The sequence below is a fragment of the Balaenoptera acutorostrata genome, chromosome 17 (assembly GCF_949987535.1).
Source record: "Balaenoptera acutorostrata chromosome 17, mBalAcu1.1, whole genome shotgun sequence".
Lineage (NCBI taxonomy): Eukaryota > Metazoa > Chordata > Mammalia > Artiodactyla > Balaenopteridae > Balaenoptera > Balaenoptera acutorostrata.
In genome coordinates, this window is record NC_080080.1 from 81,176,873 (window position 1) to 81,204,193 (window position 27,321).

Sequence of the window (27,321 nt, forward strand, 5' to 3'; positions counted from 1 at the left end):
ATTCTTTTTAGATAGCTTGATTGATTCTGTTTTTTCCTCTTGTAGGGTATGTTAATTGTCTTTTATGGGATGAGTTTTTCTCCTATCTCTTTTGTTTTAATAGCAATATTGAGATATAATTGATATTCAATAAGCATTTCTGGTGTTCTCCATTCTTTATGGCATATCTTTATTTCCATGTTTGAGTCTATGTGAGATGAAGTGGTTAAATAAGTCTAAGAATACCAAAAGCTAACAATTGTGTAATATTTTCTATAGACGTGTCATATAAGCACGCACTTAATCCTCATTAAAAAGGTGTGAGGTAGAAACTGTTATTAATCTCATTTTACAAGTAGGAAAATTCAGGGGAGGAGTGGTTAAAGCAAATGCCCAAGGACAACTCGGTAGCAGGTGAGGGAACCAGGAATAAAAACCTAGGAAACACGTCTAACAGGGCAACAGGATTCAGGAACAAGGATGAGTCTATAGGTGCTAAACTCAAATATGTAACTCTTTGGGATATATGGTTCTACTTGGCATTCAAAATTGAGAAGTTCAGCAGGTAGTTGCAGATATAAGCTTATATCTAGGGGAAATAGGTAATTTAATACTCACTCTACCTTGTAAGTATTAATAGGTTTCTATAATTTCTAAGGAATATCTAGGTATATGTTGGACAAAAAGTTATTGTATTTAGATAATTACTTGTATAAAACAGTTTGTATAGTAATTTAGAATCCATCTTTTTCTGCAAAATCTGAGTTTTCTGTTTATTGACATTATTTAACAGTTATTAAAAATGAACATTGTGTACTATAAATAGAAGCAATGTGTTTTTAAGACAAGGGATCTTGAACAGAGATAGACTCCACAGAGTAGAGTAGGGCTTGTCAAGGCAAACGGTGGCATTACAACATTTGCCTTAGTGCCTGCGGTGCTTTCTGCTGCACCCTCTATGCTGGGGACCACCGTTGTAATCTACCCCTCACACCCATGGAGATCAGCCCTTTAAATTTTTTTGTTTATATACATCTAACTTTGTAAGGATCTACCAAACCATTCCCACCAGCAGTGCGCAAGTTCCCATTGCTCTACAATCTTGCCAATATTTACTATTGTCCTCTTACTTAATTTCAACCATTCCAAGGTATTGCACTGTGGTTTTAATTTGTGTTCCCACACTGAGCATGTGCTTTTTTGGCCATTCTAAAGCTTTGTTGGTAAAGTATCTGTTCTGGTTATTTGCTTTTTCATTGTCCTTATTTTGTATTTTTATTATCATTTCTTAAGATTCGAGTTTACTTTTTGAATATAAGTTTTTGTCATATATATGTATTATAAATATTTTCTTCCAAGACTGGGGCTTACCTTTTTATTTTCTTAACAGTGTCTTTTTTTTTTTTTTTTTTTTTTAATTTATTTATGGCTGTCTTGGGTCTTCGTTTCTGTGCGAGGGCTTTCTCTAGTTGCGGCAAGCGGGGGCCACTCTTCATCGCGGTGCGCGGGTCTCTCACTATCGTGGCCTCTCTTGTTGTGGAGCACAGGCTCCAGACGTGCAGGCTCAGCAGTTGTGGTTCACGGGCTTAGTTGCTCCGCGGCATGTGGGATCTTCCCAGACCAGGGCTCGAACCCGTGTCCCCTGCATTGGCAGGCGGATTCTCAACCACTGCGCCACCAGGGAAGCCCAACAGTGTCTTTTGATGCTCAGAAGATTCTAATTCAAATGAGGTCTGATTTATTACTTATTTGATTTTATAGAGTTTTTTGTGTGTGTTTGTTCTCTCTAAGAAATCTTTACCTGTGTTAAGTTCAAAAAGTTTTTCTCATATGTTTAGTTGTAGGGACTTTACAGTGTTAGCTCACATGTTTGAAAGAAGCCCTTTTAAATCAGTGATATAGGCGCCAAATCTATCACCTCCCAAATTCAGTCATGAAAATTAACTTATTGGAGATGCAATTATCCCTGCACTTTGTGTTTGGAAAAAAAATTGGTAAGTCATCCAATAAACTATCTCACAAAAACGTTTTAATATTTTTCACCTTATTTTGAATGGAGGTTTTTGGATTACACTCTAAGCAAACAGTAAGTGCTAACTGCACACTGCAGGTTGTGTCACTTTAGCAAGGGAGATCTTGGAAGACATTTGGGTTTCCCAGGGCCATTCATTATGCCAACAGAGGGAAAATCCTCAGAGAAACTGGAACAGTTCTCTTCTGTATCTCCTTCTCCAAAACACGGATCTGCTATACACCATTTGCAAGTCCCAGGGGTACTACAGGTTGGCTATGACTTGAAAGCCAGACTGGGAGCTAAACTGTAACCCCAGCTAGTAAACTGATAGGGATCCAGCATTGCTATTATTTAATTTGAGATCATAAAGTCATATGCTGACCTTTTTAAGGTTTAAGCACCAAATTTTAGTGGATTTTTATCTTTTATCTCTTTCTTTTCAGCTCTAAGAGCTACCCCCAATATCAGGAGTGCTGGATACGGTATATTATACCAGGAACATTTGTGTTTTTTCATCACTGCCACCTGCTGTTGCCACTCTATTTTACCACACAAATTTCTGCTTCTACATCAGCAACAAGGTATAAAAGACTTCCTTATTCTCACTCCCTCATTAATTTTTTTCCTGTTTTGCTCCTCAAGTGACATATTAGAAATACAGCTTCAAGACTAATAGTCAAGGAGGATGTTTAAATCAAAACCCAGGTTATAATCAAAGCTCATTACTTCCCACAAAAGGGAGGAGTGTGGTCATCAATGCAAGGTTTCCTTTAAAATTATGAGCAATTTTTCATGCATTCACCTTCAGCTCTAATATGTACATGCACTTGTATTTTTAAAATATTCACCTAACTTAAAATATGTCACCCTAAGGGCATTTTTGCATAGAAGAAAACCATAAAATACAAAGTTCTCCTGCTGATTGAAACACACTTAATATGATCCCCTGCTGAATTTCTGCAAATCCCACAAATCTTTCAAAGGGGAGGGAGGACAATTATATTTTCAGCCATGTTCACTGCTTAGGGAGAGGAGTTGGGGAAAAGTCAGGCCATCATTATTATTTTGTTCTGTGAATTAAGACAGAGGTTATTCTGTATCTGCTCCTCTATTGACATAGGTGGAATCTACCTGGTTGACTGAAGACTATGCACCCTGACTACTATTGAATCATGCTGTTTTGTCCCAAACAATTTTACAGAGAGAAAGTCCATTCATGTATATTATTCACCTACCAAAGCTTCTGTGTTCATTGTATGCAAACCCAAGTGTCCACGGACCACAGAGTGCAGCGTGTGCAATGTGGAACGAGACGCAGTGTGTGTATTAGATAGCAGCTTCTTACATTGACTGTGACAGTGACATTAAATACTAGTGCGGCACTGTGCATTCACCATCTGGCATGCTGGAGTTTACAAAAACAGCCCAGAACAAGATTTTAATAGAAGTGGGTGTCCTGGTTGTCTTTCAGATTCTGTTGCTTATCAATCGTCAGAGACTATTTGTCAGTCAACTGTTTTCATTTGTCTGGAAAGAATGTTTGTTTTAGTAATTGATAGCTGAATAATAAAGATTTGAAGCTAAAACTTCATGTTTATTAATTTGCACTATTTTCATAGCCCCTGGGTTCTCCCCAGGAAAGCTCCGGTCCTGGTATCACATCCAAGGATTAAGATGTGGGACTTCTGGAGGTTGTCTCCTCAACACCCATTGGATCCTCAAATTAAGCCCTTCTTCTTAATCTCTTTCTCCTCCAGAGCGATGGGTTTAGGAATGACCAGGGGACTCAACACTATGAAGGGAATTCTTGGTGGAAGGTGTTGGGAAATGAATACTTCCTAGTTGCCTTGTTCCTTGCACCTCCAATGGATTTGATGATTGGAGACTTAGTATGAAGCCAGCACATCAGGAGGACAGAGTCAAACGTGTGCAGAGAAGTGTGTTTTGAGTGCTGCCACACCATCGTCGGAGCGGTCCTATTTCCAGGCCTCCTGTTTGGGAGATAATTAATGACCTCATTTTTTTTTTTTTTAAAGATTGATTGATTGATTGATTGATTGCTATGTTGGGTCTTCGTTTCTGTGCTAGGGCTTTCTCTAGTTGCGGCAAGCGGGGGCCACTCTTCATCGCGGTGCGCGGGTCTCTCACTATCGTGGCCTCTCTTGTTGCGGAGCACAGGCTCCAGACGTGCAGGCTCAGCAGTTGTGGTTCACGGGCTTAGTTGCTCCGCGGCATGTGGGATCTTCCCAGACCGGGGCTCGAACCCGTGTCCCCTGCATTAGCAGGCAGATTCTCAACCACTGTGCCACCAGGGAAGCCCAATGACCTCATTTTTTAAGCCAAAATGAAATGAGGGTTTATTTTCCTTATAGTCAAGGGCATCCCACCTGAGATATTAAATATTTTTTTGCAACTAACCATTGTGAAATTTTTAATTGTTTGAAAAAAATATTAAATGGCTTTGTTAAGGGGTTATTTTTCAGAGATAGGACTTATTTCTCAATATATAAAATACAAGATGTGCAAAAAATCAAAGAGTACAACCTACAGGTAGAGTCCTACATGTACCTCTAACAGGTGCATGGCACTCACGATTTTTTTTTTTTAATTCATGTAACTTAAAATATATCTCCTTAAGAGTATATTTGCATAAGAGAAAGCCATAAAATACAGAACACTCCTGCTGATGAAGCACAATTAATATTGTCCCCTGCGGAATTTATGTAAATTCTGCAAATCTTTCAGAGGGATTCGAAAGGAGTTATATTTTCAGCTGTGTTCATCCCCCTAATGGGAAGACGGTTGGGGAAATTTTATATCATCATTATTCTTTTTTCTGTGAATTAGAAAAAAATAGGTTATTCTGTGTTTGCCCTCCTGTTGACACAAATGGAATCTCACGAGCTATTTATGTAACTTTTATGACATTCTTCCCAACAATTCAGAGTTTGAATGCATGGATTATAAAATGTCTATGTCAATGTATAAAAACAAACGAGTTTTTAAACATACCCATTCATAATGTAGTACAAGTGACTTATTCACTTTATGATATGCTGATATGAAATACCTAACAACATGCTGGCTGTTGTTTTCTTATAGATCCAGAGTGCCCAGTTTAAATCCCTGCCATAGAAAAAAAAGTCCTACATATGGATTTTTTCCCATAAAATGAAGAAAATTGGTTGAGAATCATCTTGTGCTTTAGAACATAGAGGATGAGCTTAGGATCAGGGCGACCTGCACACAGGTGTGTGCCTTTGGCTCCCACTGTCCAGCGCTTGGTCTCACTAAGCCTAAGTGAGCATCCTGTCTGAATTCTAACTGCCGGAGCCTCGGATGGTCATTACCAGTTAGACGGAGTATGTGAAGTCATACTTGTCGCCTCTCTGTTCTAATAGGTCTGTTCTTCCAATATGTTCACAATCTAGACCTGATTCTGGAAATCTCATGCTTCCTTTCTTCAATATTGTTCTTAGTAGACTTAAGCTCAAAGTGTTGTAAATATATAAAAACAATAAAACCTTGAAAGAAAAAAATTATCAAAGAATGTGTCTCTGCAACTTTTTATCTAAAGCATCTGATCCATCTATTGCATACTGATCAAAAATTCCCAGTGCAATTTAGGAGATTTGCATGTTATGTATTTATGTGTCTTCGTGTGAAAATCTAGTAACTGAAAGGCAAGAACTGTATGAGACATTTCTGTGTCATCGTCACCACCTAAGTATTCATCGTGTACAACATCGTGTGCAAGGTTTGTGTTGAAGTGGATAGCCTAGCCTTACATAGGCATAAGGGGAGTGATATGATAATGTGTTAGTTTTCTTATTGTCTTATAACTTTGCTCTTAAAGAATTATATTACTGGACAGTATGCCTCTCTTTATCCTAATTGGAGAAACTGCATATCAGCCTATCAGCACAGGTGTGTGGTTTTTTTTTTTTTAATGTAACAATGTTTCCAATACGGTATTCTGAATATGACTGCAATACTGCATGCCAGAAAAAGGTTAGAACTATTGTTCATTAGTGTATAAGCTGAGCTATGAAGCAATTGTATCAATGACTCTAGGCTACCATGAAACAATCATACTGCTGCTTCTTTGTTATCAACGCAGATAGTTATACCTGTAAATAAATACGAATTTCTTTTTCACATTATCTTTTATTTTTTGATGTCTAGGGTTAGTAATACACACAACATCTACAATCTTTTATATCATATAAAACTCATGCTGTAGGTTCTGACAATTCATCTTGTAAAGTTATGGTACTGATAAATACAGTGCAATACTGTATTTTCTCTTCCTTGTGATTTTCTTAATAACATTTTATTTTCTCTAGCTGGCTTTACTGTAAGGATACAGTATGTGATACATATAACATGCAAAATACATGTTAATCAACCATTTAGGTTATCAGTAAAGCTTTTGGTCAACAGTAGGCTATTAGTAGTTGAGTTCTGGGGGAGTCGAAAGTTACGTGTGGATTTTCGACTGGGCAGGGGGTTGGTGCCCCTACCCCCCATGTTGTTCAAGGGTCAACAGTATTGAGGATGTTTATACTGTGAACAAGTCATCATTCCCTTGGGTGCAGCAACCGTGTTTCTTTATCTTTGTCTGCTGTACCTAGTAGTGTACTTAGCACATTGTAGGCTTTTTGTAAATGTTGAATGAATTCACAAATGGGAAGTAATTTCCCAGAAGCTGATAGGTTTGTTTTTCATGGCAAAATCGAGTTCTACTCAACAACATCACCCTAGAACACAGCATCTTTAGGGAAGATACTGAGTTTTATTCACATGTTAATTCATTGTGTTTGGTAAAATGATATCTTGATGGCAGGGATACTTTCCTTGTGTTCTGGTAAACCATAGTGATAATTAATAAAAGAAGAATGAATGAAAGACAGCAATATTCTACCCGTAGGGAGTCTAATAGCTTTTGGAAACATATACATTATAATACTATATAATTTTATATTATTATGTAATGTCATATTTCTGTTTTTATACTCTTCAATTAATTATACTCAAGAGGCATACTAAAAAATATTTAGAGCCATCTCCTCGATCCTCAAGGTATAACGCAAAATCATTTTTTCTTAATTATCTGGGTTTTAAAAATCCCATAAGACAAAAGGATGAAAATATTACAACGCCATTTAACATATGGTACCATAGGCGATAAGATTTGTCAGTATTTAAGGGGCGGCCACGAAAAAAGCGCTGTAAAATAAATTACATCATAATATTGTGTCGTTCGTATTTCTGTCTTTTACTCAAGAATTTAAAAATTCTATACTTATTTAAACATGGACTTTTTTCATGTCGTGCGCATTAGTAAAAAAAAATAAGATCAATGTATTGATTATGGTATTCCTACAAAAACCTGACTCTGAGTCCAACTGAATTCTATAACTTTTTAATTCAAAGTCATTATGTCCATGCTTTCCTGCAAATTATTTTCCTCTCTCTGCTACAAAGATCTGAAGTGATGGAGATTTTCTGAAAAGTAGGCTCCCCTCTGATGTTTTCTTCCACATCGCTGCCATCCACTCTGCAAGGTTTGAGGCTGGTGCTTTCTTGGTGATATCAAAGGTGTTATTGGAATGTTTTCCGACAATAGACTGCAATTATAGTCTTTCCTCAGAGGCCTGTTGTTTGACATGTTGAGGGGCTGCAGTTGACCACACAAGTCGCCAGGAATAGAACTGAGTCACCACATCTTTCATCTCATTTTTCACCTTTTCAAATACATGCCTGTGAACTGCATTAAGAACCAAGACACGTGAGGGCTCAGTCTAGGGCTCCAGGATCTCCGTGCTGTGCAACTTTTAGCCAATTCTCCCTGCTCACCTGACCCCCATTCCAGGTTCTGTGCCTACACAGCAAATCGCTGGGGAGGATCTCCTTCCTAGGAACTGGTGTACAGGTTAGACTTAAATATGGAAGAACGTTTAGTGCCCAGCAGTGATTCATGGCTTCCAGTGACGTGCTGCTTTTCACGACCCGCATTCATCACCTTGGTCTTCAATGCACCGACACTGCAACTTTAAGGCATGTCAAAAACTGGATAAACCAGTATTTTGTATAGAGTTTTATTTTTTCCTGATGTAAGTCACAATGAAAATTAAGTAGCTTCTGCTCTACTAAAGTAGACAGGAAATTTCTAACACATTAATGTCTGATGCCTTTAAAATAGTACCAGATTGTGCATGAATTGGACTTTCTTTGCTGTGGATTTTTTATATCCATTAGGAAGAATTGGGCAATGTTTTCTTACCTTAATTCACATCGGATGCTGTATAAAAGACAATCTTTTTGCAGTATATTTCTAACAGAACACAACAAAGTTACCTCAAAGTATCTTCTTACATCCTTGAAAGGTTGGTTTTTGAGTCACGAGCCAATATTCAATTATGCTCATTCCTCAAATGATGAATATTTATCAAATTTATTGATTATAAGTTTTGTTTAGATTCTGCTTTATTTCCATATTTTTTTACTTCAATGTTGAAATGTAGCATAATTTTAAAGACATATTAAACACCAGTTAAGCTGAACACATGTTCAACTAATAATATACATTCCTCAAAGTAAATGACAATATGGACATCTCTGTCCAAATTTGAATACACACATGCATTGAGAGATACTTTTTGTAGCCACTGACCATGATTTTCAGACACATTGATGGAAAGATATATTCAATTGCAGAGATGTTAAAATGTGGAAATTGACATCATAAAATAGATAAAATATGAACTTTTGTAAGACTTAGGTGTTTTAAGGTTAAAGTGGTCTATTCTCTATTCCTAGTTGGTGAAAGACCTCAGTGGTGATTTACTCCTGGCTCAGAAACAGATTGTGAATGTATTATGACTATATGTGAGAAAATGGATTTTATGACATACAACCTAGGACTTTTAAAGGTATAACTGTTTAATATAATGTTGGAAGAGTGGGCATGGCTTTGTTGACTCAAAAATTTTCTACCCACTCCAAAATATTAATTAGAAAATTCATAGAGGTAAGATATTATCACTGGAAAATACCCACTAAAATAATGTGAAGCCCTTTTGTATACTATGTTTATGTACCTGAGGCAAAAACCTGTGATGTCTTTGTCTGCACTGAGACAAGATGACATTGGACCCACAGAGAAGTCTTTTAAAGAACGGTCATCAAAACTTCATAAGGAAAAATAGATAACTTTCTGAAGTGTCTAAAAAAAGCCAAAAACAAGAATTGCTGTGACTATACCAATATTTCATTCTTTAATGAAATTAATTCTTGAAAAGAGTAAATTTCAAAGTCAAGATTAGCTCCCCAACTAAGGTACAACTATAGGATATATACTGTTCTTTATCTGTGACAAATACCTGCAAACATGTGTCCTGGGAGGGTAGGCTTACTGGGTAAATTAAATCCCCTTATTGTATTATATGATGGTAAGATGTCACCTAAGGGAAGAAAACTACCTAAAGCATTGTGAACTGAAAATGCCACCTGCCATCCGTATCAGTAAACGAAGGATGTCACAGCCATTAAGCCATCACATTACAGCCTCCCGATTGTGAGCCCTGAGGGAACTCAGGATGGAAACATAATCCCCCGCCATCGAATCATCAGACACTGCAGCCCCCCACCCTCCCCCTGCAACAGTGCACCCTGGGGAAACTCAGGACAAGAAAACACAGGAGACTGGCCCCAGACAGCTGAGGTGCATATCAAAGGAATGATTTCAATGAGCCCAGATGCTTGCATCTTCCCATACAAAGAAAAGTGCTAAATTCATTAACTTGAGATATCTGGTTTTCTTTTGTTAACAGTAATCTTTCAATGTTCCAACTATCTGGGCTTTGCTGTAAAAACTCCTATATATCCTGGCTCCCACCCTTGCCTCTTCAGAACAGTTTCTCAGCATTATCTGAGATGCTGTGTCCTGGGCTTGAAGTCCTCAGAATGTCCATTGAGTAAAGCATAACTCTCAACTTTCAGGTTGTGCATTTTTTTTTCAGTCGACAGCATTAATGATAGTAGTTATTCTTTATATTCTATTCCTTCAAGATTAGGTATTTAGCATAATTAGAATAGAGTTTAGCTTAACAATATATTACAGGATCATTTCATAGCAACTCAATTAGTATTTCAGGCTGAGGCTTTGGTTTGCTTACATAGGCTGCTAAGACCTCAGTCTGATGGCCTCCTGTTTAATAATTTAACAAAAGAAACTTTATTGACTTGATAAAAAGCAATTATGAAAAACTACAGTTAACGACATACCTAATGGTGAACGGTTTAATGTTTTCTTCTTTATTTGGGGAATGAGCAATGTAGTTCTCTGATCACCTCCATCTAGCTGTCCTGGAGGTCTGAATCAGTGTAAAGCAAAAAAGGGAAACCAAGGATTACAGATTAGAAAGAAAGGGTTAAAAGAGCCATTACTGTAGTTGCAGATGAAATAATCAATGTAGAAAATACTAAGAAAACACATAAAAGTAACAGTGACATTTAGTGAGAACCCAGGATACAAAGTCAATATAAAAATCAATTTGTTCTCAGGTGTCAGTGAAAATGCCATAGTAACAACTTCGAAAATCTTCTCCTCCATAAAAGCAACAAGAATTAAAAAACTGGCCAAAATTGTCAGAATCAACATTTTCAGACTCTAGAAATTAACCCCAGGCTGTTGAGCATTATTAAAGAAAGACAGCTGAATCTTGGTGAGAACAGCAATTTTTGCGGCTTTTGGTCCTGGTCAATTTCCATCCCCTGCCCCCAGCTTTGAAAACCAACAGCCCAGTGAAGGGTGGCAGACTGTGTCATCCCAGCATGTGCCTCGTTGGCATGGGATTATTCTGAGTTAATTACTTTGAGAAACTGCAGAGGAGTAGAAGTTGCCCTTTTGTAAGGGGAATCTGCATTTATAAAAGAAATTTCCATTACAAAGGGGGCCTATACTGGAGGTGACATTTCACCTGGGAGATTTGTCAGCCCAAGGGCAACCTTTGTCCATCATCATTTCCTCCTTTCCCCACCCCCAAGGCCCCCAGTCCTCAAGCCCCCAAGCGCTCTCCCTTTCCTCAGCTCAGGATGGTGTAAAAGCCTCCGTCTCTGGCCACCTTTTGGGCCTCACATCTTTGTGGGGTTTCCATGCATATGTAAGTAATTAAATTTGTATTTTCTTCTTTTAATCTGTCTTATGTCAATTTAATACTTAGACCAGCCACACAACCTAAAAGGGTAGAAGGGAACATTTCTCCTCCCCAGAGTTCCAGGGTGAAAACCAGAAGCCTGGCAGCCACCCAAGGGGACCCAAGGGGACAGGATTCGGCTGGAGCCCCTTCAAAGCCTCTTCTCAGGTGACTCTAATCCTTCGATCTGGAAGACCTCAGGGGCAAAGCTGTCTTTATTTCACTTGACTGGAAGTTCATTCTAGTCTAGTTAAAAGCCTTTTCCCTGTTTTTTTTTTTTTTCCTGAAAATAATTATAAGCATTGTATTAAAAAAACATAACTCCAAGGATTTTTCCACATTATCGTTTGGAATAGGAAAACATTGGAAACAATATAAACGTTATCGATAGAGAACTAGGTCCCTAATGTGTGATATATCTACAAATGGGGATGTTGGCATGATATTGAGTAAAATGTCACAAATAACTTTTTAAATATACTTAGGTTAAAAAAAAAGTTCAAAAGAGGATTTACAGTACTGCTGTTAAAAATAAGATATATATCTGTTTGTATATATGTATGAAGTGTATATATGTATGCACTTATACATGACAACAGTGGCGATCACTGGGCAGGTGGATTGGGTGATATTCTTAGAGATCATTGTTATTTGGGGGAAGTGTATTCAAAATTATAATATTTTATATTTTGAAAACCAAACAAAAATATTATTTTTGTGATATAAACCAGTGAAATTAAAGTTTGGCAAAATCTTCTTGGGTTATGGGATGCTCACAGTAGGAAATTTACAAGTAGGTTAGCAGGAAGAAAGCAGTTTTGTGTGAGATGGAAGTCAACAGCTTATCTAGAGGTTTCTGATATCCAGATTTATCAGAAGTGAGCTTGGACTTAAAAAGGAGAAGAAAATCCTTATACAATGACTAGATTATTATTTTTTCTAAAGATTAGAATGAAAATCTCTATGTAATAAGATTTCTGGGCCCTGACATTTATTGAGGCCATTTATTTGTATTCAATACAACACCATTTTAATCAAATGAAAAAAAAATTGAGCATCTATTAAAGTTTATTGTAACTAGATTTAAATAAACATCTTTAAAAAAGAGCTTATTTAAGAGTCTACATTAGGCTGGATAAAGCATGTTATTGCAAGGGGATTTAGGGATTATAAAGATATACCGCAAACCCAGTTTTGAACTTTTATTATTGCAAAAGAAAATGCAGAGGAGCGGAAAATGAGAATATGGAGAAATAAAGCCTCAACCTTTTACACAGTTGTGATTGTGAATTAGAAAATTTGACAAATTTTAATTAATTGATGAAATAACCCCTAGATCTCAGGCCTAGGCAGCCAGTAATCTACCTTGTGTCTCTGAAGATTTGCTTATTCTGGACATTTTAAATAAATGGAATCATATAGGACGTGTCCCTTTGTGACCAGCTTTTCACTCGGCATGATCTCAGAGTTCATTCGTGTAGTAGCGCCCATCAGTACCTCATTTATTTTTATTGCCAAATAATCTTCTCTGGTGTAGATTATGCCATATTTTGTTTATCTTTTCATCATTCAGTAGACATTTCGGTTGTTTCCACTTTTTGGCCATTAGGAATAACGTTGCTAGAAATATTTTACACAGACTTTTGCAAGGTCTTATGTGTTCATGTCCTTTTTGGTACTTACCGAGAAGTTAATTGCTGAGTCTGAATTGCTTGTTGCTGAGCTGGTGTTGGTCAAGGTTGCAGGTCAGCCCCTTGTGCCAGCTTCGCATGAGCTGGGGTGGGGACATGGAGCTCCCTGGGTTAAGCTCACCGCCGGCAGGCAGCCCCCGGGGAGAGCTCCCTCCCACAAGCAGGGTCTCAGTCCTTCTGGCTGCACCAACCAGAAGGGAGCTTCGCAACCGGGGGCTGAGAGGATGAGAAATGCCAGTGGCCGGCCTCCTGGGGTGGCAGGTTCTAGAGCAGAGTTTCTGGAACAGAGCTCGGCTGGGGTTAAGGTAGTGGGTTCTGCTCCGTGGCCAGAGACTGGCCCCATTCTTACAGTGAGCAGTTTTAACTGAATGATTCTATCTCCATTTGCTGTATGCCCTCAGGGTAATTCCCAGAGACTGCAGTTATTTTTATAATTTTCACTAGTTAAATGGTTGATTTGCTGAGAAGAGGGTCCACTAAGCTCCTCACTCTACTGTGCAGGAAAGCCCAACCTTCTGGAGCGTGTTCTTCTGTTCAAATGCAGCCTACAACCCACACCCTTTCAACTCACCGTCCTACGTTCTTTTAGTTGAAGGAGAAGAGGATGCCCGTTATTCTGACGACAGTCCATTTTCTGTGCTCAGGACCACCTCAGCACTCCTTTTGGGGGTGTGCCCTGCATGTCACTGGACACCATTCACATCGTGGTCTGTTTGCTCTGCTCTAAGTGACAGTCCTGACAGTCTTGGCCAATGAACCCGAAAAGATCACTTTTGTGTGAAAATAAATAACTTTTTCAGGTAGGGTGGATTTTTAGAGGATAGGCGCACCTCGAATTATTGCATTTCACAGATTCACACACTGGAGAGTCGTGGAAACCCCGTGTAGAGCGAGTCTATCGGTGCCATTTTCCAACAGCATTTGCTTATTTCATGTCCCTTTGTCACGTTTTGGTAATTTTCTGGGAAACTTACAGATTGTAACCCTAAGTGACTGTACCATTTTACATTACATAAATTACAGTTTATAAGGGTTCCAATTTCTCCGCATTTTCATCAACTTATCTGTTTTTTTTTTTCAGGATGGATCTTTTTATTTATTTATTTGATTATGTGGTTTTTATGATTACATCCATCCTACTGAATGTGAAGAGGTTATCTCATTGTGATTTTTCATTTGCATTTCCCTAACCAATGATGTTGCACATCTTTTCATGTGCTTATTGGTCATATGCATATCTTCTTTAGAGAAGTGTTTATTCAAATAATTTGCCCACTTTAAATTTTCTTTGTCTTTTTATTATTGAGTTGTAAGAGTTCCTTATATATTCTGGACACATGTTCTTTATCAAATATATGACTTGCAAATATTTTCTTTCACTATGTGGGTTGTCTTTTCACTTTCTTGATAGTATCCTTTTAAGCGTAGTAGTTCAGTTTTGATGAAGTCCAATTTATATGTTTTTCTTGTGTTCATTGTGATCTTGATGTCATGTCTAAGAATCTGTTGACAAATACAAGGTCATGAAGATTTACTCTTATGTTTACTGCTAAGATTTTTATAGTTTTGGCTCTTATATTTCCCCTCTATATCTACAGTTACTTTTGTTTGTTTTAAAGTCCGTTTTGTCTGATATTGGTGTAACCACTCCAGCTCTCTTATGGTTGTTGTTTGCATAATATATATTTTTCTTCATCCTTTTAGCTGGATCGTTTTCCAGTCTGACAATCTCTATTTTATTGGATTATTTAACCCATTTACATTTAACGTTATTATTAATATAGGTGGCACCATTTTGCTTTTGTTTTCTGTAAGTGTCATATCTTATTTGTTTCTCTATTCCTCTTTTACTGGGATCTAGGTTTAGGCAAAGAATTCTTGTATTTTACACCAATAAACAAGATCTATAAAGTGAAAAATAGGGAAAGGGAAATTGAGCTACATAGAATAACACATTTATATCTCATTGGAATTAATATATAGTATAAATATGAAATAGATTTTGCTAAGTTAAAGTGTATATGGCAAGCCCTAGAGTAACTACTAAAGAAAAAAGTAGTACAATATAGTGAAAAAAATGTTACATTAATTTTCACTTAATGCAAAAGAAATCATTATGCACCATCAGATGGCTAAAACAAAATTTTTAAAAATAGTGGCGACATCATGGGCTTCCCCAGTGGCGCAGTGGTTAAGAATCCACCTGCCAATGCAGGGGACATGGGTTCGAGCCCTGGTCCAGGAAGAGCCCACATGCCGCGGAGCAACTAAGCTCCTGTGCCACAACTACTGAGCCTGCGCTCTAGAGCCTGTGAGCCACAACTACTGAGCCCGCGTGCCACAACTACTGAAGCCCACGTGCCTAGAGCCCGTGCTCCACAACAAGAGAAGCCACCGCAATGAGAAGCCTGTGCACAGCAACGAAGAGTAGCCCCTGCTCACTGCAACTAGAGAAAGCCCGCACACAGCAATGAAGACCCAATGCAGCCAAAAATAAATAAATAAATTTATTTATTTATTTTAAATGGTGGCAACATCAAATGCTGGCAAGATTGTGGAGAAGCTGTTTTACCCACACATTGGCAGTGGAAATGTATGAGTAGAGCGTAAATGCAGTAAAATGGTGTAGCCACTCTGAGAAAAAGTTTGACTCTTTCATTAAAAATATTCTTGTACAACTACCATACAACACAGCAGTTCCAATCTTGGAGCACTTATCCCAGAGAAATGAAAAGTTTTCTTCACAATAACCCTAGACATGAATATTCATATTAGGTTTTTTCATCATAAACAAAAAGTGGAAACAGCCCTGATGTTCCCAACATTGTTGAATTAACAACCTGTGGTATATCCTTATCATGGGTTCCTACTCAGCAGTAAAAAGGAACTCAGAACAACTTGGACGAATCTCCATGGATATATGTTGGACGTAAAAGGCCAATCTAAAAAGGTTACACACTTTGTAATTCCATTTGTACAGCATTTCTGAAAAGGCAATATTTTAGAAATGGAGAACAGATTAGTGTTTGCCAGGACCTAGCAGCTGAGAAGGCTTGGCAAAGATTGGCATTGCTATTATAACAGGGATGCTTTTAATGGAATTGTTCTGTCATCTTCATTATTTTGGTGGATAAACAAATCTACATATGTGATAAAATTGCATAGAGCTAAATAGACATATACCACAAATGAATACAACTAAAATTGGGGAAATCTGAGGAATATAAGTGGATTTTATCAATACGAATATTCTGGTTTTTATATTGTACTATATTTTTGCAAGATATTACCTTTGGGAGAAAGTGAGTCAAGGATAGACTGGATTTCTCCATATTATTTCTTATGACCACAGGTAAATCTACAGTTACTGAAAAATAAACATCTAATTTAAAATATATCCACCTGAGCTTCAAACGTCTGGTGCTATTGACACCATGATTACACGTGTAAGAAGCCGGACAATGATTTAAAGGATCATTGATATGCCTCCTATTACTCATACTATAACTTTGGGAGCAATCAATACACATGATCAGGGCTTGAAAATCTCAGCACTACAATTTCACTTCACTGGTCAGATTCCTGAGTAAAGAAAACAAACCAAATTAAACATTTTCTCCAAAGACAGGAGGAAAAATTTTAAAGTTCTGTGGCATTCAGCGCAGGGGTGCAGAGAATTTGTTACGGCATGACTTGGCTGTCCACTCACTAGGACTCTGAGAAGAGTCCCCAGAGTATTCTGCCCTCGTTAAGGTGGCCGACGTGGTGGAGAAACACAAGGTCCAAACCTCATCTGAGTCATGTCGCTAGAAACTGTCAGAGAAATCAACCAGATCGCCCGCAGGCAGGCTTCAGGGTGGGAACCCCTCCAACGGGGTACAGTCTTGGGAAGGCAAGGTGGGGCCTCCCTGGAGCTTCAGCAAGGCGGTCAGCCCAAGTTCAGCTACTTTCAGGAACAGCTGTCCAGGTGTGGCTCTTCAAAGAAAGAGGCGTTGCTCTCGTGGTTTAACAGTGGTGGTTGGGGAATTTGGGTTTAGCAAGAGGCAGGGGGAGAAAACTTGGCAGCCAAGGTCACGTGAGGTCAGAGTGAAAGGTTCCTTTCTCCAGAGCACCTCCCAACACAGAGGAGGGCGGCCCTCACTCCTGTTCCCACATGGAGTGCAGATGCTCCCGTTTTCAGTGGAAAGATCGAGGCAAACACAGTCAAGGAATTTGCCGAGTAATTCTAGCACTTTCAGTTATTTTATTTGCATACTTCTATTACCAGAACGTTGTGAAAAATTTGCCCAGAGTCATCAATCTGCTCCTTTTACACGATAGAAAGTAATTCAAAGCATTGTTCTGCCCTGTCATAGCTGAACTCTGAGGTGAATAACTGATTTTTATACAAGTGAACTTTCCCACGGCTGACAAGGACAGCAACTGCTGGATAATAGGGTGGTGTGTTTGTGGAAAGTTTATTTAGAAAGTGAAATCGTATAATTTTAAGTATGTTAAGTATTGCTTTTTTAAAGCAATAGCAAGTCTTTTCTATGAGGAGAGCACAAAATTATTGTTTTGTAATTCAGGGAAAATAATATAAAAATTGTGTGAAGCTTTCCTAAATCCTAATGTAGTGTGCAGTTTGGGGACAGTGGTTTTTTACTATAAATTACTGAGCATTTGGGATTATAATATAGTCACTGGTTGAACCGTAGGGAAAAAATGGAAGCATCAAAATAAACTACCGGGATACATGTTCACTAAAGTAAATCCAAACTCTAATGACAACCCACAGATAGCTAATTATGCCTTCAAGTGCCTTGACATAGAAGCATTGTGATAGATGTGAGCAATTTAATGAGCGGTAGCACGCAGGCTTCACCTCCAAGAATTTCACATTCTAAGAAGGCAGAGAGAAACATGCAATGAACCCTGTCATTAGAGATTCAAAGCCAGTGATGACATGAGCACATCTCTACCTTCACTAATCGTAACTCCAGTCTCTGCTGCCCCCGCTGCAAGGACACGCCGTGGCTGCAGGGTATGTGTGTGAGCGAGGCTGAGGCCCCGGAGGACCCCGGGTGACCCCACGGTCCTCCAGACGTAGGACCAGCACGGACACCGGACAGGGTGATGGGGCTTCCTGGCCCCCAGGAGTCTAGGTGAAGATGAACAGGTGACCGAGTTCAAGGAGACCGGAGAGAATGGGCTCAGCAAATCTAACTGCGGATATAAATTGGTAGGAAGATGATTTGTGGAAGTACTGAAACTGCACTTCTCAGAACTTGTACTTTGGGAAGCACAACTGACCAAGGCTTCAGTACTTTGACATTCATCACCATGTTCCTTGCAGAGGCCAACTAACCCTCAGGGGCTGCTCCTGGCCAAAGACCAATTGCAGCAGGGATGCTAAGGCATGCTGGTTCCCGGGAGACAGCGTCTCATTTAGTGGGGAACTCTGGCCTGAGGAGCTCTCATCAGCCCTACCAGACCTCCTTAAACGTGCGCCACAGTCCGTACTTCACCTGTCCAGATGGGCACCGCTGTCGGTCAGCTAGGCACCCTCCTCTGGCTGGTTCACCATTTCCCCCACAAGCGTCTCCCCTGATCAGTCTCTTTGCACATTCAGCATCTCACCTTGCTATCTGCTTCTCAGGCACCTGGATTAACACAAGAGTCTTTATCTTCACACACTTTACGGGGCTTTAGGCTGCTGATATGGTGCCCCAATAATTTACTCCAATTGCTAGTGGGCAAAATAAAAAACAAACTAACTACTTGCATACCTAAGGACACCTAGAAACCAGGCAGAAGATCAAATAGAATAGATGTCCAAAAAAGGAAGTATAGTTTCTTGAAGGGATGTAACTTGAACGATAAATTTAAAACTTAACAATATAATGAAAGTACCTGCGATCTAAGCATAGTTTTTTTTTTTAGTTATAACAGAATCTTAAAATTTAAAATGCAAATTTCAGTAGATATGGTTTATTCAATGGTTACTATTTACATGCAAATTAATGTCCTGGAAGATCAAGAGGAAGACATATTTCTAAGCCCAGGGCAAAAATACAAGAAAAAACTCACAATGATGATAAGATGATAAATTCAGAATATCTTATATATGCATAATAAGATATCCAAAGAGGTAAAAGGGATTGACAGAGGAGGGAAATAATTAAATCAATAAAATACAGTTTTCCTGAGCTAAAGAAAGATACACAATTTTAGATTCAGAGTCCAGCCTCTAGGGTAGATTGATTAGAAGAGAAATACACTGTGGCATACCATGGACAATTCCTAAATGTTCTCAAATTTCTAGATTTCAAAGATAAGGATAAAATTCTACAGATAATCTTAGAAAGAACATACTATCTATTAAGGAAAAAAAACTAGACTGGTATCAGCGTTCTCATCTGAAAAGTTGAAATGACATCATCAGAATACTGAGACTAAAAGACTGAAACTAATAAAATGATATATACAAGCAAGATGTCTTCCCTGTTGGGATTAAAGAGAAATATTTGCAGATATACAGGGATTCATATCATCCATATAACACATGTGAGACAACTTTTATTGACTTCTTCTATGTAACTAGGATTTTGCTAGGATTTCACATACATCATTTTATTTCATCTTTACAGTTCTGTGAGAATGGTGGATTTATTCTGTTTTTATATGAAAATCAGTGGCTCAGAGAGGTTAACAAATGTGGGCAAAGCACAGAACTGGCATGCTATCTTTGGATAAAAATTAGGTGGTTCTGATCCTATCTACTTTGTAAAAGCATTATATTTTTTCAGATAGCTGTAGTTGTACTGGGAACTGAAAGTACTAGTTTTATATTTATTGTATTATTTTTTGGCTGAAATTACAAAAAAAATTGTAAGAAAGACTCCTGATAACCTGTGGTAGATTGTGGTTTGCAAAAACTATTTCTAATTTTTAACTTTAAAATAAGGTTTGTATATGTGTGTTCATCTTTAATATACATATTTGAGGTCACTATGGAAGGTAAATGCCTAAACTCACAGCTTTGCAAGTTTTCAATGTTTATATTCAAATCTTTATTCTTGTCAAATTGCTGGGACTCAAATGGAAAAGGGAAATGTAGCAGTTGTTTGTTTTTTTTTAAATTTATTTCTTTATTTATTTAGTTTTGGCTGTGTTGGGTCTTCGTTTCTGTGCGAGGGCTTTCTCCAGTTGTGGCGAGGGGGGGCCACTCTTCATCGCGGTGCGCGGGCCTCTCACTATCACGGCCTCTCTTGTTGCGGAGCACAGGCTCCAGACGCGCAGGCTCAGCAGTTGTGGCTCACGGGCCTAGTTGCTCCGCGGCATGTGGGATCTTCCCAGACCAGGGCTCGAACCCGCGTCCCCTGCATTGGCAGGCAGATTCTCAACCACTGCGCCACCAGGGAAGCCCCAAGCAGTGGTTTTAGAGATATCGAATTGCCAAGGCAGACTTCTCAGCAAACCAGGAGACATTACTGAGGTATGAATTTTGTGTGCAGTGATCTCACAAACTAGTTCATTTCATCTTGTGATGGTATATCAGCTTCTGGAGGACACATATTAATGGTATCACATTACTTTAGTGAAATGTAATAGAAAATATTATACAATATTAAATAGCTCCCAAAATCCTGAAAGAGTTAATAGACTTCTGACACCTATTGACTAATTGTCAGGGAGTTTGTAAGATGCTGGGAACGACTAAGGCCCAGCGTTATTTCCCAAGCACACTCATAATCAAAGAACAGAGCTCTGACCTTTATATTTTCCATAACAAAAGTTCCAGTTCTCATTTCGTACAGTTCCTGCCTGTCTCTGACTGTTCGCTGAGGTCTGTCCTGTGTACAATGAGTTCTGCATTATGAAGACTTAGTTAATGTGATAGACTTCAGGATGGCTGGGAATCAGAAACTTGTATTATTTTTCTGTCAAGTGTAGGGAAAAAAAAGACTCATCATAAGAATTCTAAGAAAGTGTCATTGTTTTGATGAAAGTTTCATAGAAAACTACAATATCGCTAAATTATTTTGGCAGTGGAATAAAAGGAATATATTATTAAAAAGTACAGCCTCATAATATCAGTGGACATTAACGAGAAAGAAATCTATAAGGATAAAAAGGAGAATCACATGTAACAGCTTTAAAGTCAGTTGAATGTACTCAGAGCTAATGTTTAAGTTTATGAGGGAATGAAGATTATTTCTAATGGGAGCACTGAAAGACATATATTAGGTGTTAAACTTTTTTTCACGCTAATTGTTAAATTAATGTGATAAAACTGTTCACAGTACTGCTAGCTTCTTGTTTGGCTTCCTCAAATGATTTTTTTATCAGCTTTGATTATAGACCACTGTAAATATGATACTAAAAGACTCCTCCAGCCAGTTATGTGCTGGGCAGTTTTATTATACTCTAGTTAAAAATGCTGGCAATGTACCTTTGTTTAAAAGAGATGTAACTTTTATTTGACTTTAATGCTTGGACCCTATGACTTGGCTAATAAACCAAAGCAGTAGAAAACAATTTTATTAGACACTAAAAATTATAATGGCTATGACCTGTCACCTGTTTAATGAGACTAAATGCCCAGTAAATCTTCATCATCTCCGACACTACCTGGTTCTTACCGTGCACTATCTGATGGCCTCTTTAAGAGATGACAGTGAAAACAGAATTAAAATTATTACATTGTGATTATCAATCAATGCGAGAAATTTTATTGCCTGTGTTTCTTGGAAAGGGGCTGAACGCCCCAGTGGCTAACTGTGGACTCAGCACCCAATGGCTTTATTTCTGTTACTGTGCAATGAAGACCCAAGAGCAAGTTGAGGCTGAAAATAAGAAAATACGTTCCTATGAAAATGAAGAACAATAGAACATCTCACCCCAACACAGTATCCATTGTTGCCCCAACACACACATGTACACACACCCACACTACACACGGGCACACCTGTAGCAGGCAGTCCTGCCCCAGGTACACAAGCTCCCTCTGTCATCCGGTGTTGAGGCCACTGCAGACCTCTGATTGGAAATGTTTGTTGATTTAGGAGTTTCTAGATGGGGGAATTTTACATGCTGACACTATTTGACAAAAGCACTGAGAAAACCTTATAAGGGGCTCAACTGAAAAAAATATACATTTTTTCATGAAACATGATCCTTTAATAAGAAAATATAATTTTCAATTTTTTATATACTAAAAAGAAAGAATGAGATATTTTTGTTTTTAATCATGAAACAAATCATTATTTTCTACTTTGAATAGGATCACTGTATTTTATTCAACACGGTAATCCTTAAATTCAAGTAGCTTGAATCTTTTACAAGGGGTCTGTAAAGGCAAATAGAAAGGTTGTAAACTGGTCAAAGAACTAAAAAAGGGCAAGGCAGTTAAACTCAATAATGGCTTTGGCATGAGTGCTGCGACTATATTAAGTATATTAATGCCATAAGTATTAGCTATTTTTGATAATGTCTGTGTTGAATTTAATTATTCAACTTTTCCAATAATGTTTAATAAACACTCACCTATTGTACAATGTACACCGTACTATACAGTCATTGCGGGATACACATATTCCACCCTCCTACCCCAGAGACCTTTTCTGTTTCAGAAGAAAATATATAAATAAATTTAAATTTTAGTTATCCATATGTCAAATGTTGTGTAATTTAGTATTTATTTATTAAACCAATATGAATCATGCCATATGAGAGAAATAGTGTTAAGAAAATGAACGGGAGTGAGGAATTGATTTGCCTTAAGGAACTTAAGGAAGACTTAACAGAGATAGCAATATTTCAGCTAAGCATTTTATGGTTAATAGAAATCCTGTAATGAGCATAAAGCATTTAGCACATTGCAGAGTCCAAGATAGACACAGTAAACCCTGCGGATAATAAAAACAATAATGTGGCAGAATATTATATTGATGTTCACAACATCACTGATGAATTTTGCAAAACAGATTTGAGGACAGTGTGAGGGACAGACCTGAAGGTGGGATGGGACAGTGGGGTGACCGAGGGAAGAAGGCGTGAAGGCGGTGGACGCAGACGGGGCTTCGAGGAGAAATCCACCTGGAGAGGAGCAGTGGGTGAGGAAATTCAAGCTCAAGGACTCAGCCGAGTTCTTTTGTTTGTCTCGGGGCGGAGAGACTAGATTACAGGCTTCTGGGAGGACGCTAGTGGGGGAGAGGTTGGTGACGGAGGTAGGGGTCAGGCAGGCGGGTCGCACGCACACAGCCCCTGGCCCACAGCAGAGCCTCTTGGCCACGGCTCGGCATGGATTCACGAACTGGACTTAATGAATCAGGGCACAGGAGTGCTGGCCTTGGGCTGGTAGATGCAGAATCTAATTCTGTCGAGTGAATGTTGTCTTTTATAGCTGCTTTCCATTTGCTCCTTTAAAATACGAACAGAATTGATTTTGTGTTGAAATGCTACCCAAAGAGAGCAGCCGCCTTCATACATCACCAAAGTGTGCAATTAGATTTCCAAAAGTTAAAATACTGATAAAAAATTGGTATCAAACAAGAAAATTCATTTTTTATGGTCCTCTTTATAGTAGTTTCTGGGGAAAAATATTCCATGGGAAAGATAATGGAAGAAAAGCCTCAGTCAGCGAGAGAACCCTCCTGGGAAAATATCCACTAACCGGTGTGTTTCTGTTTAGAAATCCCACTATATAATTCAAGAGTAATGTTCCTGAGAGCCAGGAAATGTTTATAATAAAGTCAAGATTTCACATAAAAGAAAAACTGCTTGCGATTGCTGATAAAGTTGATTAACATGCAACATTTTAACTTTAAAACACTTATATATTAAATATTAGGTTTGACCATTCATGAATTTGCGTTAAAATATTTCTGCCGATTGGTGTTACAGTTGCCACATGAAGTGTACACCTGGAGAAGTGGAATATGCCATTCTATATACTCGCATAAATATTGTACACATCCTGAGCCTCCTTTGAATTCGTCTTTAAACTTGCTATTCTCTTATTCCCTAGTAAATCACTGTTATCTTTTCTAGTTTGGTTTCTATGAACCATACCCCAGGCTCTTTCTTAAAAGTGGTGAGTAAGATAAATGGTACCATTTTCTGCCATAATCAAAACCGAAATCATCGAGAGCAGAAGCAAGCCTTTCCTTGTTCCCCGCTGTCCCGAGCTTTACCCCATCGGTACCACGATAAATAATCGTTTCTGTAATTGTCAACTACAGCAGGTTTCAGCCAAGATGCATAGCATTAGGCACTAACCACATTGCATCCTGCAGAGCTGGGAAATTTCTTTTGTCACCTCTGCATCTGATATAGTGGCAGTGTCCTTTTTCCTTTCTCCTCTCCTGCAAGATTTCAAATGAGCAGAAGCTTTGTTATTTTCCCAGGGGCCTGTTAGCCAAGTTGGCTTTTAAATGTTTTCAGGGCACAGTGGTGTCTTTCCATTTGCGGATTTTTTGTGTGGTACCGCAGGTGACTTCAAAGATTCAGATGACCTGCTGGACCCCAACCACGGCAAAGCCCATCTAACGCGTGTGCACACACACACACACACACACATGACAGAGAGAGGTAGAAAGAGGGACAGAGTTGGAGTTAGGCAAGTGGGGTGAGAAAAAAATAAACCTCGTTTTATTTTGTTTCTCACATTATTCCTTCCACTACATTTATTCCAACAAGTTGTTTTGGTTTATCTTGCAGGCATGCTATTTTATTTCAATGAATGGTCTTGGATTTTTGATGAGGAGCTATTTATTCTTTATTTCTTTGGTTTTGACTTTTCATCAGAGGTAACAGATGTCTGAACAAGAAAGAGAGAAAGTTTAGCATAGGGAGAATTATCTCTGTTTGAACTATTTTGGGAGATAATTGATAAATCAAGATATAAAGCAGTATTGTTTGGATTCCCGAATGGCCTGCAGAGACGTCTCCTATGGTTATAACATTGTGAAAGTAGCGGCCTTGCTTCCTGGACATGCCAGCTTTTTGGGGCTCTGCCTGTCCACGCATGTCCCTTGTTTGGGCCCTGAGTTCTGAGGGCAGGAGGACCTTGTCAGGTCTTATTATGGGACCTCATGATCTCAGGGAAATGTAGCCTCACCTCTAGGTATTTTCAAATATCAGTTGCACACGTTTGTACATCAAATTCAGCTCTTCTAAGGGGGAAATTGGTCACAGAGAAGGAGGAAGCAGGGTTCCTGCTCAAATCTTTGCCTGTAGCTTCCCAGAGAACCAGAAAACACAGGGCTGCTAATTCCATTAAGAGAAATCTTTAAAAATATGAAAATGTCAACTGCTATTTGTATTTGCTATGCTGGGATCATTTCTTGTCTATTACTAGTATTTGCTTCTTAAAGAGTTTAAAGCAAGTTGTATCTTGCTTTTTCCATAAACTGAGTCAAACGTCTTTATCATGTTTCACAGACTCCTAATAAATAACTAATACCTGGATAAAGTTAAATTTATTTAACCTTTCCCAATGTTCAGACATGGAAAAAGATTCTAGTTTTTCACAATTATGATTCGGCTTTATGAATTCTTTTTCAAATTAAAGTCCTCTCCCTAGCATAAATTCCTCATATTGGAATTATTAGTTTTCAAGTGTCATTAGATTATAAGTTTATGCTAATTTTTAATATATTTTAATTTTTTTCAATTTTAAGATAAAGAAAAATGGAATTTAAATTTGACAGTCACACACATTTTACATTAACATGTAATTCCAAAGTCCTGAATATTCACCTTATATAACCACTGCACAATTGATAAAATAAGAAAATTTAACATTGACAAAATGCTGTTATCTAAGTTATAGCTCACATTTGAATTTAGTGAGTTGTTACATATGTGCTAGAAATCACCCCATGTCGGTTCACAGGAGATCCCGCTCTCTTTATCACTGTGCAATGATAGTTTACACAAGCAACTTTCTACAGGTAGGCACTGTGAAAAATGTGGCAATGACATAATCTCAGAATGAAAGTCACATTTTAGAGATACTTAAATTTGTTACAAATTTGCTCTGAGCTTTTAAAATTAAATTAAATTAAATTTTATTTTATTTTTCATTTTACTGTGGACAAGAAATATCTTTTCAAAGATGTGCTAACTTTTGGTTCAGCATTTGTAAATTTGTGTATACGCACACTATCTGACATCTTTGCCTTTGACGTGTTTTTATGATCAAAAGTAAATGTACCCTTCCCCCCAATGTATTTAAATGTATGTAAACTAATACATTCGATAAAAACCATTATTCTCTTGAAGGTTTTTTTTTTTTTAATTTAATAATTAATGGCTAAGTAGGATTTTTTGTGAACATTTTGAATTTGGGCCCAGAATCAAGGTTATTCCAAGGTTAAGGTTAACAGCCTCTTTTGTTAGCTTTTAAACACGGGGGACAGTCTTCTAGGCTGGCTTTTCTCTAAATGGAATGCAAGGCAATATGTGATCTCTGGGCACATCTGGCTTCTTTCAGTGCAGTAACACAGAATGCTCCTGGACGGCACTCCATAAAAGCACACATCGCGTTCTTCACTTCACTGTGCGTCATGCACGTGTCTGTAAGCTGGGGCTCTTTCGGGCCCCGTCTGCTGCAGGGTGGGTGGTGTGGTTGCGTGGCATCATCGCGCCCAGGTAACTGGAGTCGACGCTCACCTGCTTCCATAAATGCACGCATTCCTGTCCCACTACGGGTTCCCGTGGTCCAGTTTCCTACAAGTACACTTCTTTTACTGGGCAGTAAGTTATGAATAAAAAGTGTGATTATAATTTGCTCACTTTGTCATCTCTTCTCTCCCATCATCCCAACTTCTCCTGCCTCACAAAAAATAAGTTTCTCTGGCTTCACACAAATTTGGCCAATCAATCTCTTGCTAAGAGTTACAGGCTCCACAGTTGACCTACATGAAGCTTACTTCGCAGTTGTCGAAGATGGCCCTTGAAGGTCCTGCAAAGGAGAGGCATGGGTCACGTGTCCTCTGGAGGAGAGACTGTTCTCGGCTCTGAACTTGTGCCACCTGGGATCATGCCACTGTAAATTACACGACCTTATTTTATCTCTGAATATGAAGAGAAGACGGAATGTTCCCCAAGCACAGATAGAAAGCTAGAATTTTAGTGCAGCAAACACGTTGAAAAGAAAACTCTCATTGCCACTATTTGTCCTCTGGTGGCAAAATTCAGGGAGAAATGAGTCATGACGAATGGTTTCTGCAGAGAAATTCTGAAAACCAGTTAGAGGTCATGGCAGAAGGAGCCAGCATCTTGTCCGAGGCACTTGGCTACATTTACTGAGAGGATGTCCAGAGGTGGTCACGGATTTGAAGAGATGAGTCCTGACGGAGGGAAAGGCAGCAGAGAGCACGAGCACAGGGGACCCCGAGTGGCCTTTACGTGGCCCCGAGTCCTGTCTCAGCACAGGTGGCGGGCTCCA

General features: G+C 38.5%; 1 long non-coding RNA gene across 4 annotated transcripts in view; it reads left to right on the plus strand.

The window, feature by feature from the left end:
- Nucleotides 1-27,321, plus strand: part of LOC103010026 (uncharacterized) — a 389,852-nt gene that overhangs the window by 334,519 nt on the left and 28,012 nt on the right. For 2 of the 4 annotated variants that reach the window (XR_009005837.1, XR_449859.2), the window contains 2 exons: nucleotides 2,437-2,574; nucleotides 3,114-3,496. The exons of 1 other annotated variant lie outside the window; for it this stretch is intronic. This is a non-coding gene — a long non-coding RNA (uncharacterized LOC103010026). Of the gene's footprint in view, nucleotides 1-2,436; nucleotides 2,575-3,113; nucleotides 3,497-3,750; nucleotides 3,999-27,321 lie in introns of those variants that run through there. One more of the 4 variants, XR_009005838.1, reaches the window with a different exon arrangement.